Source organism: Meles meles, chromosome 12, assembly GCF_922984935.1.
Source record: "Meles meles chromosome 12, mMelMel3.1 paternal haplotype, whole genome shotgun sequence".
Lineage (NCBI taxonomy): Eukaryota > Metazoa > Chordata > Mammalia > Carnivora > Mustelidae > Meles > Meles meles.
Genome location: NC_060077.1, coordinates 95,536,501 through 95,550,372, shown reverse-complemented (window position 1 = coordinate 95,550,372; position 13,872 = coordinate 95,536,501).

The window sequence follows — 13,872 nt, the reverse complement described above, 5'->3', positions numbered from 1 at the left end:
AGCACAGAAGGGAGTGGACTCGCCCGCCCTCCACCTGCCGGCGTCTCACGGGCAGGGCAGGCTGGGTTCAGAGGGTTCGAGCGAATACAAATGGAAATAAAGGGGCACGAAGGTTTCAGGTCCGGGGGACAGGAACAGAGGAATGTCTGTGGCCTCTCTGAGGGGCTGTGATGCGTGGCCCCGAGGAACCTGCACGCTCCCCGGGCAGGTCCCCGCAGCCAGCTATGGCTGGCGATGTGCCAGGAGCAGCTCCCGGAACCGGCAGTGCCTGTGCTGTTTCCAGGTCATGAAGGCCGGGCCCTCACGGTTTGCACCAAATTGCCGGGGGTGCCTGACGATTGCTCCGTCTCTCACTCTGGTTTCCGGTGGAACCCTGCTCTGGGGGAAGCACCAATGTCAAGGAGAACCTTGACGTTCAGCTCTTCAAAACCTGCTTTGGCTTGGTACCTGCGTTTCTCTTGGCGAGCACCAAAAGGCAACAATGAAACCAAGCACCGGAAGCAAACAAAACACAAGCATGAGATGAGCACGTGCTTTCTAACCCTGCAGGAGAGATGCGGGGGATGCCTGTGGGCAGTGATAGAGACCGACCTCCCCAGCGTGGGCGCCCTCCCAGGTGGCCTCAGCCGAGAGACCACGCCGCCAGGGCCCAGGCAGCTTCCAGACTCTTCCGCCCAGGTCCACAGCTGTGGGCAGGAGGCATTCTTGCAGAATTTGGGAATTACACTCGTCTGTACCGTGCAGGAGGAAGGAGGAAGTGAAGCAGCTGAGCTATTGACATGCCAAGGCCTCAAGCCCGAACGCCCAGGGCAGGGGTGCACACCCCAAATCTACAGAGCGGGCGGGTCCGTGAGCGGACCAGGTGTGCAAACACTGTTAAAGGGAAGCCCCGGTCCCACGTGAGGATGGCAGATGGGGTGCTTGTGGCCTCAGGGCCTGTGGAGAATGGCTGGGTGGAAACCTGATGTCCTCTGAGGTCGTGTCTCCAGGAGAGCTGTTCCCCAGCTCTGGGCGACGGGGCTGTGTAGACAAGCAGGCCCGGGATCTCCAGGCATGGCTATTTTATACAAGCTAGAAATCTGGACTTGGGGGTAAAATTCTACGATGAATCCAGTTAAAAGCAATGATGAAACACGGTGGTTGGAACAAGTGCACGTTCGCTTGCTGAACCCCACCCGTGTGGCGGGACAGAGATGGGAACGCCCGTTACTCCACCATGCGCTCACCTTGAGTCAATAAGGTCACAGGTGTAGTTGGGTAGGACAAGGTTGTGTGGCTCAGTCTGGACCCTAATGTGTAAGAAGAGAGAAATCTGGAGACACACGGGGGGAGGACCCCCAGGCAGACAGAGGCGGAGGTCGGTGATACTTCTGCGAACTAAGGACCGCCAGCAGCACCAGAAGCTGGACCCTGCCCACATCTGGACTTGGGGAGCCGGGCTCCTAGTCCTTGGAGAGGGTGAGCACCCATTCTTTCAGGCTCACTCTAGGACTTGGCTCCAGCAGTCCCAAGAGCCAGTGTGAAGGCAGGTGGGCCCAGAGAACAGAGCACAGTCGGGTAGTGGCAGGGGGAGAGAGCCTGGCAGGACCAAGGCAGCATCTAGGCAGAGCAGTTGGCAAGCCACGGCGGGGGACAGCCCAGTTGTAGCTGAGTGACAGCGTGGAGCTCGGGGCTTCCCAAACGTGTGGCCCACATTTGGGATACACGCATTCTGCACTGCTTTCTTTGAGATTCAGGATGGTCATTAGCTTTCTTAAGGCTCTGAGAAGTCCTGCAGCAAAGCAAACCAGCTTAAATCTTTCCACCACGTGTTTTCCAAGATGATTTGCTCGCAGGCCACACCCTTGCTCCGTGCCGCAGTTTCCACTCTGCTGATGCGCTGTTTGCGGACACTGAGGAAATCATCTGGGGAGCAGGTGCGGCAGACACTGAAGCCGGAGGCTTTCCACCGGACGTCGGACATCGTAACTATCGGCCAGAACACACTGAAAATGAACCGGCCGACGCTGCAATTCCAAGTTAGTCAAGGACTGCTTTGGGAAATAGCATTTTCTTTTTTCTTCCTTTAAAGATCTTATTTATTTATTTTAGATAGAGAGCACATGAGCGGGAGAGGGGCAGAGGGGCAGTCGCCCCGTTGAGCATGGAGCCCGATGCGGGGCTCAGTCTCACAACCGAGATCAGGACCTGAGCAGAAACCAAGCGTCGGTCCCTCAAGCAACTGCACCGCCAGGCGCCCAAGGAAATACTGTTTTCTTGATGTTACCCTAGAATTAAAGGAATATCCAATGCAAAAGTATCCAGGCCACTTTTGGACCCACGTAAATCCAGTTACAGCATAGACTAAAACCTGGCGTGAGTCAGGAAGTTTCAGCACTAAGACAAAGTCTTGAACAAGGTTCTTCTCAGAGCAGCCTTGGCGTTGCATGTGCCTCAAGCAGGCACCGGGACAGCTCAGGGCTCTCATACGCGTTCATGTCTTTTTTTTTTTTTTTTAAGATTTTATTTATCCATTTGACAGACGGAGATCACAAGTAGGCAGAGAGGCAGGCAGAGAGAGAGGAAGGGACGCAGGCTCCCTGCTGAGCAGAGAGCCCGATGCGGGACTCGATCCCAGGACCCTGAGACCATGACCTGAGCCGAAGGCAGAGGCTTAACCCACTGAGCCACCCAGGCGCCCCACGCGTTCGTGTCTTGAAGGACTCAAGACGTGACGGCCCGAGTCGTGTGAATGGTGGTAACCTAGTGTTGACAGCATGCTCGGCTCGCAGAGTTCCCACTCGGCTACGTGTCTAAAGTGGTCTTTGAACAAAATAACCCCTGACTTGGTAGTCCTGTCACGTGGCCCATCCCAGGAGAGACCCTCTGACACAAGTCAGGTCCAGAAAACTTTGTCCTCGAGCTGCTTTGAATCATTGTTTCCAGTGCAAAACAGGACTGTGTGCGTTCCTCCCTGTGCAAACCACTCCTCTCCAGCCCAGCCGCGGGCCCTACAGCCCAGGGAGACTCACCTCCTCTCTGCCGGCCGCTGCAGCCCTGTCCGCTTTCTTCAGGATGTGAAACAAGTTTTCCCATTATGAAGAAGGTTTTGTTTCTGCCATTATTTCTAGTATCTAGAACATGCTGAAATACTTTAATCACGCTAATGTTTACAAAACTCATAATGTATTTTCCTTAACAACCAATTATATCCATTCTGCTGGAGCAAAAGACTTCTGGGTCTCTGTGTAAGTGAAATCTGGATTTATCACACCAAAGGAAAGAAAGCTGTGGGTCGAAAATCCCACGTGTACACGCATCAGCACATACGTTCTCTCATAATTCACAAAAAGCTCCTGTTTCTCTTAGACCATGAAAAATACAAAGAGTAGTGTTTGCCCAGACAATTGTTCAATTTGGGGCTATGCCTTGTGTAGTTAAGGGGCTTGATCAATGAAATTTCTCCTTCTGAGTTTTGTTTCTAATTCTTAAAAAAAAAAAAAAAAAGATTGTATTTATTTGACAGAGAGAGGGAAAGAACCGTGCTGAGCAGAGAGCCTGATGTGGGGCTGGATCCCAGGGCTGGGATCATGACCAGAGCCGAAGGCAGACACTTAAGTGACTGAGCCCCCAGGCAACTCTTATTTATAATTCTTTGGTCACTGAATTACATGTAATTTCAGAAGTTAGATGGTCACGCATGAGGACAGAATGCTTGCCTGTTCGTATTGAATGCAGCCTTCCCAGAATCCGAATTTGCCAGACCTACAAAATTACAGTTCTGATGGTTTTATCTACTTAAAGATTAAACATTTTTGTAGGACTGAACTACTGTAAATAACAATCCTCTCTTTTATTTTAGCTTCCTCAAGTCTGATTTATTTCTGATGCTTGTACTAGCTCTGGTTGGACAAGTAGAGCCGTTTCTTTGGTGTCGTTAGACCCACTCTCCTTAATTTCTCATAGAAATTACAAATAATCTTCCAAAAAATCTGGATGTTTACTCTTACACGTGTCTCACCCTAGAAATCGTTGCATTTCATCATCTCGCTGCCAAGCAGCAGGTGACCAAGTAGCTCATCGTGCGAAACCCACGCTCTGAAACTCCTCCACGGTGAGTGGCACCAGAAGGGCGTGCACTCGGGGAACGGCTCCTGTGACGGAAACCGCATTAGGTGTGTTCCAGTATGTTTAGATTCACATGGGAATCACTCTTTTTAGTATCTAATAAAGCTTCCATCTCAGGAACTGCAAGAAATTTAATTATTTATGAATAATTCAGTATAAAGGAATGTACGTCTTCATTTAAAATTAAACCCCAAGGGGCACCTGGGTGGCTCAGTGGGTTAAGCCTCTGCCTTCGGCTCAGGTCATGATCTCAGGGTCCTGGGATCGAGCCCCGCATCGGGCTCTCTGCTCAGCGGGGAGCCTTCTTCCCCCTCTCTCTGCCTGCCTCTCTGCCTACCTGTGATCTGTCTGTCAAATAAATAAATAAAATCTTAAAAAATATATGTAAAAAAAATTAAAACTTAACCCCAAACATAAAATATTGAAAGAATAAATACAAGGGATGTAACACGGTGAATGAGCAGTCGGGAGTTGGTAATACCGCTAGCTAATGCTTACCAAGGACCTACGACCTGCCAGCACCGGCCCAAACTCTTTACATGAGATTAAACTCATGGAGCGTCTGATGAGCCTGCGAAGCGGGTGCTGGGATGACACCCATTTTCCAGAGGAGACGACTGAGGCACATGGCTTCATCAGTGTCCCAGTTAGTACATGTTAGGGCGCAAGTCTGAATCTTGGCAGACTTTGGATTTTCTGCCTTAGCTTTGACTCCTTATTCAGTAATCCAAAGACTCAAAAGAAGAGACAGCAGAGACAAAGAGAAAGCTCTAGGAAGGCAGCCATGTCTGTCAAACGTTTTGACCATCACCATGACACATAAAGGTCCTGTCTCTGTGCACGTGCACACAAAGTGGGACTCACTGGTTCAACTAGCCTGCAGCCTTTTTCTATTTTCTATTCCACTTCCTTCACTGAAAAAATGCTGGCTTAAAGCTACTAAATTGATTTCATGACCCACAAATGGGTTATGACTCACACTTCGAAAACTATCACTATCACTAACACAATGAACACTTAGGGCCATTTAAAGAGGAGAGACATCTGTACCAATTTGGAATTCTCGTTCTGAAAGTGAGGGGCAAAAACTTCAGAATCCGTTATTCTGGCATTAAAGTCCATATGAACCAATGGCATGGGTTAAACCTGGAGTCTGAAAAATTCTACCATGTTAACAAAATTCTTATGTAAATATTTTGAGGGCAACAAATATTCAAAACACCACAATTTAGGATTTATAATTATTTCTCATCATTTTCTTTTTTTTTTTTTTAATTTTTTTTTCTTTTTTTTTACAGATAGAGAGAGAGAGAGAGAGAGATTACAAGTAGGCAGAGCAGCAGCCAGAGAGGGGAGGAAGCAGGCTCCCTGCCAAGCAGAGAGCCCGATACGGGGCTCGATCCCAGAGACCCTGAGATCATGACCTGAGCTGAAGGCAGAGGCTTAACCCACTGAGCCACCCAGGTGCCCCTATTTCTCATCATTTTCAATATAAATGGCAAACAGCTTAGTTTTGATGTATCTGTGTTACGTTTCAGAACGTTTTTAGGCCGTGGGGATCAGATCCTTTACTGATAATGTTTTGGCGAAAGACAAGATAGTCCCGCACGATCTGTGCAAGAAGGAATGGTGTACCAGAGTACTTAGCTCACCCCTCACACGCCACGACGTGAGGTCACACGGTGGAGTCTAAATTGGGAAGCGAAGCGCACGCTCCACTGACGATGGGCATGACGTTCCGAGGGCAGCAGATGAAGTATGCGGAGGCGAACGGTGTTTAACCAGCTGAAGGGGGTATCGGATGGAGTTGTTGGTGAGTGTAGCAAGAATAAAGGTCACTTGTATGGTTCAAGTGTATGACTAGTTCAGCCCTCCAAGCAAGACTTTTGGAGTCATATACATAAATGTGGCTCCGGGCACAGAGCAGTGTGCAATGATGACTGTACATTCAAAGGACTTAAACCGAAGATCAGATTCAAGGTTCTAATAACTACTGGGTTATAAGCTCTTTGAACCATGAACAGTTTCAAAAATATTGCATTTACCTCAACATTTAATTTTAGGTTTAAATGAAAATATTTCAGGACCCCATGGTACATGAAAATAGTATATGTAAATGCCTAGAATTCACATATTCTTGACAGCTGAGTCCAGTGATGGTTACAAAGTATCTAGACTTTGGCTCAGAAAAGCAGGTGCTGGAACAGACCATCAATTACAGTAAGAATAATACACTATGATTATAATGGAAGCGAGATACAATGTAACTTTAATGAATGGAAACACACCATCTACTTTGGCTGTTTATTCATTCCAGGACCAAAACAGCTTCTGAAATTTCTGAGTTTCTAATTTAGAAAATCTTAAATAGGGAGAGAACTGTTTGGACAAGCCTGGCTAACAATTTTCAAAAACTCATTAGTCCTGTAAAATTTCAATTTATCCTCTCAAATTTGCAAGACTTCTAGCGCATTTACCAGTAATACCCTTTTCTTTTCAAGTTATCCTCACCTCCGTCTGCAGTTGCCCACATCATTAAGCCAAACACAGAGATGTGACCGCAGGGACACGGCTCAGCATTCCCTGTCAGCAAGCGCGACTGATGCATGAGAAAGCAGGTGGAAAGTGCCCAGTTTCTTTGGCATGTTTGCTTTCCTCTCGGTTCACCCACACTTCTTTAAAGTTCTGAGAATATTTCTGCATATGCAACCCCGATTTCAGGCCATCAACACATTCTGTTAGACACGGACCACGTGCAGGCTTTGGGCTTGCCCCGGGAAGGTGAGAGCCCGAGCGAAGGAGGGCTGCTCTGGTGACAAGATTAATCCCACAGTCCCTGGCCTTCCGTGGGGTTGGCAACGTGCAGGGCCTTCTGTGCCCCTCAGCGCCACACAGCTCTGGCTGTCCAGAGCCGGGCTGCGTCACTAACAGTGGGTACCGTACAGTGGACACGGAGGAGAGAGGGGGGGAGGGGCCCACCACAGGTGGCCACTGCAATGGTCCCACTCGGTGGCCAAGCCGGGTGGGGCAGAGCCCCCAGATGATGTGTGGGGGTGGGGGGCGTGCACTTTGTTACACCTCTAGCCAGAGGCCTGCTTCTATCTGCTTTCACTGTGTCGGCGCTCAGGGCTGGTTGAGCCTCACCTCCAATTTTCAGAAGCATGTGTCCCTGAGTCTTTGGGGCACTATGCCCCAGACCCGCTGCGCCCACTCTCAGTGGAAGTTGCTGGGGAACAGAGCATCCACTGGGCCTGGACTGGTGCAGTGCCCCTGCCGGGCTCCCTTCCCGTGCTGTCAGAAGGCAGCCCCATCAGAGGCCTTATCCTTGCTCTGCTTGTAGATGATGGCCCCTCTTTGGGAGGGATGGGTCTTGAGGCCATGAGTGAGCCACCCTGGGAAGGGCCGGGGAAGGCATTCGGAATAGAGGGAGCTTCCCAGTACAGTGGTTATCATGCTGAGGGTGCTGTGGACCTTAGCCCGGGGAAGCACAGTGAGGTGGTACCCTAAGCCCTGGGCACCAACCCTGAAATTAAGCCCTGGAGAGCTTGGGTCATGGCCACGATCAGGGCCGAGTGTTGGCGCAGGTCTCTCTGGTCTGAAAGCTCATTCCCGACAGGACGGCACCGCATCCTAACCTGCATACCCCCCGGGTAGCAGAGAGTGTACGGCAGGCAGGACGGGGAGGCCTCTGGAAGATTCCACCAGCAGGCGTCAGTGAGAAACCATCAGGAACAGCTGGTTTTGGCTGTCTCTCATACACCCCTACTTTCTTAGCCTCTTCCAGCACGGGGCGGGGGGGGGGGGGGATGTGACACCGCGCTGGTCCGAGAAAGGACGGCAGAAGTCTGCCAGGTGCTCTTTGTAAACCAGCTTTCACTTTCCTGGTAAAGCGATGGGTTGTTGACTTCAGGCCACATCCTCTTCCCTTCTTTCGTCTGAGTGGAGCATGAATGCAATCTCTGGGACCGCAGCAGCTATGCTGGGCTCACGAGGGAGTAGCATGAGGACGAAACAACATACTATCGCCCCTGGCAACAATCGAATCAGCCCCAGCAGAAATCAAACCCTGGACTGTTCATGACAAAAATAACCCTCCATTTAAGTCGTAAGATGGAGTTTCTGTTATTTGCAGCCAACTGCAAACTTAACTGTAGGAGAAGGGCCTGAGGAAAGGGAAGGGCATGGGACTGGGAGCCTCTGGCCATGTCGAAGCTGAGCATCTCCTGTTCACAGCAGCACGTTCGATCCCGTCCTTGGGTGGTCCCCAAGGCTTCCCGTGTCCTCTCTGTGTTTAGCGCTGTTCCGAGTCCAGCCACGTCGCATCCTGCTAGACATGTGGAATCCCAGGCCCCACCCCAGAGCTGTGGAACCGAATCTGCATTTTAACAAGAGCTCCAGGTGGTCTGGATGAATGTCACTGTTGTGCAAAGCCCTGGTGTGTCCGGAATGCTGAACACCACAGTCCCTGCTTCGCCTGGTCTGGAGGGAGGCCAGCTGAGCTGGGAAATGAGAGCATCTCTGCAGGGGAGTCTGAGGAGTGGCCAGGACTGCAAACCCTGCTCTGGTCCCTACGCCAGAGGAACACAAATCACCCTGGACCCCAGAACCTCAAACCCAACCCCGAGCTGCTGCGGTGCACCTGGGCGTCTGCGGTGGAAGCAGCCCAGGCGGTTCTGATGCACACAGCTCGGGACCAGCGGTGGCTCAACGGGAGACCCACTGCGAAGGGGGAGGGAGGTGTGCGCAGCAGAGGTGAAGCAACCCGAGCCTCCCGTGGTCTCACCACAGGGATATCGCCCAGGTAAGCAAGGTTTCCCGAGGGCCACTATTCCATTTCAGGGAAATTTCTACTCTTTCCAAGAGTACAGGAACAGTCTATCATCTACTCGTCCATCCATCTGTCCGTCTGTCCATCCATCCATCTTATCACCCATCCATCCATCCGTCATCCCCTATCACCCATCGGTCATCGATCTATCCGTCTACCTATCTATCATCCACCCCTCAGGCCTCTCTCATCTACCCATCAACTACCCTTTATCACCTACCGCCCACCACTGGTCCATCTATCCATCTACCCATCCGTCACCCAATCATCTAGTCAGGAATGTCATAGAGAAGTTGAACAAAAGTCTTTGCTCACACCGATCGCCCTTACATGTCCCTGGGACGGACCTCTGTTGTTTGAGCCTCTCTCTCCCCACTACGGGGACGCGTGCTGACCACTAACAGAGCTAACTAGTCTGGCCCATCAGTGGGTCGACAGTCCCGATTCAACTGTCCTGTTACAGATTTTCTGCACCTTGGGAAAATGCGGGCACTGAACTGCTGGTGACGCGGCGGATCTCGGCGCTCAGAGCAGGACCCGACACGCAGTCCACTTAAAAGTGTGATGTAACTGGGGAAAGCAGTGTTGATACTCACCTCCTCGAACACATCCACGCCACCCAGGGCCTCGGGTACGTCATGGGCAGAGCAGACTGTGACCATGGGCTGAGGTATAGGAGATACCCTGTCTCCAGCTGAGCTCAAAGGGAAGGACCACGGGGACAGTTTGGCCCTCGGACACCCTGAGACACCCTAGAACACCCCAGGCAGCTGGTGCCCCTCACGATCAGCACTTTGTGGCCAGGAGACGGTGAACTGCCTTTGGGCCATGAGCCCACGTGCCAGCCTGAGGCAGGGCCTCCATCCTGGACCCTTCTGGCAGCCCCCAGGCTCAAACAGACCTCGCCTCCGGGACTGGTTGAAGGTCAGATGAGCCTGTGGGGACAAGGTCAAGTGTCTTTGTGTCTACTTGTGTGACACCACCCTGTTGCTCCCGGGAGGGCTGGGTGTGCCCTCCACCTGCTGGGATGACTGTCCTTGGGGCCCTGGGGCTGCATGTGGGCGGGGCAAGCCAGTCCTGGCCCAGCTCGCCTTCGGGCAGCGGATGGGCTGAGCCGTCCCGTGTGCTCAGAGCCGCCTTCCCCGGGACCCCCCCGCGTCCTGAGATCCTGAACCCCGCCGCTCCAGCCACACCTGTGCTCCCCCCGAGGGCTGTGCCCAGGGAGGGGTTGGCAGACACCGGAAAGGCCCACATGAGTGGTCTCCCACGCGAGCTCTCTGGCCTCACAGCCTGGATTAGATACTCAGCCCTGGGGACGCACAGGGCTGCCCCCGGCTCTCCCGCCTCCAGGAGGCCCAACCCCCTCCACGCCTGCGAAGACACACTGTTTTCAAGAGCCGACGCCAAGGGGTTTGGTGGGCAATTACCTGAGAAAGGACGGTTTGAAAGCCCACCCGCGTCTCCCAGCTGTCCCGGAGTCATAGCTCGGCCTCAGCAGCCAGTCGGGGAGAGGCGACCCCATCCAAGCGGGGTGTGGGGGAGGGGTGGGAGGATGGGACACGGACCCCGCTCTCCTCACCCATAGCTTTAGGCACTCAAACGCTGGAGAGCTCGTCTTATACATTTTATTTTTCATTTGGAAAACATTTTGTATGTCGGGAAAGATGGGAATGTTTTAAGATGGTTTTCACATTTCTAAAGGAAACTAACCCTAATTTAAATATCAAAGGTTTCGGTAGGTGCAGGGAAGGGAAGTGAGCCGTCAGCAGCTCAGAGCAAAGCCCACGGGGAGGCCCGTCGCTGGGGACACGGACGGCTCCCACAGCTTGTGCAGCTGGTCCTCATGCTGAGGTGCACGACGACTGGCCAGACTCGCATTCGTGAGTCAAACATTCCAGAATTACCTAAACCACTAGCCGTTCTGCTAATGGAATTCCAACACATGAAGGGCAAAGCTCCCATCTCTTGAATTACAAAAGCAGAGAGAATACAAATGACCGCAATCGCACAAGCACGTGGAGTGTTGAATATTTTCTCATCCGACAATTAAGCCACCTTGCAAACATGCGTGGACTGTCTTATCTGTGCCGACGAAGTTTAGAAAAACTAGCATTTCCTTACCTCAGGGAGTATGCATTAATAAAATAATTAACGCAGCATTATTTTCTGCTCAAGAAGCTTTCCTTGTTATTCTGGACAGACAGATATTCACGGAGCGGAATTAATCACACCTCCGCAGAAAGTTCTTGGAGGAGGCACTCGCTCAGGCACACAGAGCTTATCGACAACGTAGACGTTTCTCTGACATTGAAGAAAAGATCAAAACAATTTCAGTGAGTTCTTCACACTGACTGCGGAAAGATGCAGCTTGGGGTTTAAGGATATTTGCTAACGTGAGAGCCTTATCCAGAGCCAGGCAGATCTCATACTGTTTCTAGAACCGAGTATCTAATTCAGGATCCGGAGACTGCGGGGCGCAGAGCTCGGCCTGAGGGACCAGGCTTACAAGAACCAGAGGAGGACTGTGGCTTCCCACATGCTCTCCGAGGTAGGTCCTGCCCGGCACAGCAGCCCACCAGGTGCCAGGATCAAGGCCCGAATAGACACCCAAGACCCAGGGGCCCCGCCCGGCAGACGTGCTGTGGAGGAGAGAGGGCAGCGCCAACGAGGGTCGTCTCAAGGGTCCCTCCACAGGCGTTGATGGGGACAGAGGACTTGCAGGAGCCGCCAGCTTCAGCAGCTTCTTCGGGCCCCATTAGAGGTACTGAGATGACGAAAAATACGCCTGGCGTTTCCCTGAGGGAAAACGAATCCCGCAGATGTTCATGGAGAAAGTTCACTTTCCCTGATCGCCGCAGCTCAGAACCGAGAGTCCAGCGGTGGATGCGGGTGCTGGGGCTCCGGGAGCGTTGCGGTGGTTCGTGTCCCAGGCCGGTGACTCCTGGCTGGTGGTTCCTGGCCGGTGGCTTCCAGGCCGGTGGCTCCTGGCCGGGCTCTCTCACAAGCGGGCAGCAGCAGCGCAGGGTGGCAGGTGGAGCTGCTGCTCGGCTGAGCTCGGACGGGCTCCACCCACGGCACCCGCAGGAACCACAGCAAACCACAGAGCACTGACTAGAGTGGGGCGGGTGGGGACAGGCTGGGACAGCACGGCGGCTCCCGGCTGACCGGCCAGGGAAGGCGGACTTAAAATTCAAAATCCACTTTATCTTTAAAGTATTTTTTAATTATCCTTAATAAATTATATTATCTTTAAATAATAAATTTATGTATATAACATATATAATATCATAAATATATTATCTTTAAATAATGAATTATATTATCTTTAAAGTATCCCCCTCATGGATCCTTACAGTGTTTGCCATCTCAAGTGTGGAAAACAGTTTCTGAAGCGGCTAGCCCTTCGCCAGCGGCCGTGCTTCTGGGAGGGCGTGTCCGGTTTCTTCTGGGTGATTCTAGGTCAGAACAGGAGCTGCTCTTGGACTGTCCTTCCTACAGCAAACAGGATTATATGTTCTGCATGCAATAAAAAAAAGTCTAGTTTTAAAGTAAATTTAAGACTTTTGTCTTGGATATTATATCCCTAATTGTAAAAAGCTATTAACACTCAGGCGTCCTTTAAGTTGAGCTAGAAAGGAAACGACGCGCCTCGAGCACCAGGATGGCCGCTGAGGGAAAGGACCCCCACGTCCATCTAGAAACTCCAGTTTGGGGTCATTCTAGAATCTAGAAATATGTGTGTATCACACCAACCTAGAAGGCGTTTGGGACTTTATAAAATCCGCGTGTTCTCAAATAATCCCATCTGGAAGAGCTGAAAGCAGACGTGTATTTCCACCTTTGAGTCACTCAGAGTGACTCATCTGGATGGGGAGGCCGGCTCCTCTCCAGGGCAGGGCTCCGAGCTGCAGGCTTCCTCTCAGGGACGCTGGGGGCTCTGCCTGGGGACAGCATTGCAGGCTCGTGGCCCTGCCCTGCCATTCTCGTGGTCTCCCCCGGGTTAGTCCAGCCTCGGGGAGACACCGAACTCACTCAGAAGTGTGGGACTTAGAGGCAGAGCCACCCAAATACAATCTGCCGCACTTCCGAAGCCAGAAAATGTAGACATGGTAACAAGTTAGGTAATAGATTAGGGCAGGAAAACCCCCGTTAATAGTTCACGTCCTCTGATATGTTACTGGAAAGAACAGTAAGAAATAACCATCGCTTTACATGGCACCCTCCTCTTAATACGCATACACGTGCGCGTGCCTGCCTGCGGCCGGACGAGGGCCTGTGCGTGAGGCTTGGGTGCTGCACACAGGACGGGAAGCGCAGCATTTTGAAAAAACTCTTTTCTGATAGAAAAAGCAGTAAGCATGAGGTTCACAGAACTTCCTTTATTTTACCTTAATTAGAGTTTCATTTTAAAAAGCCCCAGTAAACTCAGATTTAGAATAAGCAGACACTAACACATCTTTTCATTTTTTCCAGAGATGGTTCCACAGGTTTTCCTTAGCGAAGTCATTTGTAGTAGAATTTTTATTGCTATTCTCAGGGGATCGTTTCTATTTTCTTCCTATAAATACTGTCAGCGAGTCTCGTGAATTTCAGGAGGGAAAAGGAAGGTATACATTAGTGGTGGTTCTTTCAAACAAACCACACACACACCCCACCCTGGATTTTAGAACCGGAAGGAGTTTTAATGCCACCAACTTTTCTACCAGGGAAGGGAGCAGAGTGAGGCCAGCTCAGCCGGTGCCTCTGGTGCCCTTCGCTGTGCCCCACGGAGTTTGCCGGCCCAGAAGGCACAGGGCAGGCCCACACCCCGAGCCCGCGGGGGCAGAAGTGCGGGCGGAGCAGCAGGAGACCCTCCCTGGCGGGCGCACGGGACACCACTCCCTCCGTGAAGGGTGCGGAACGCCAGGAGTTCCCAGTAGCTGAGAAAAGAAGCGAGA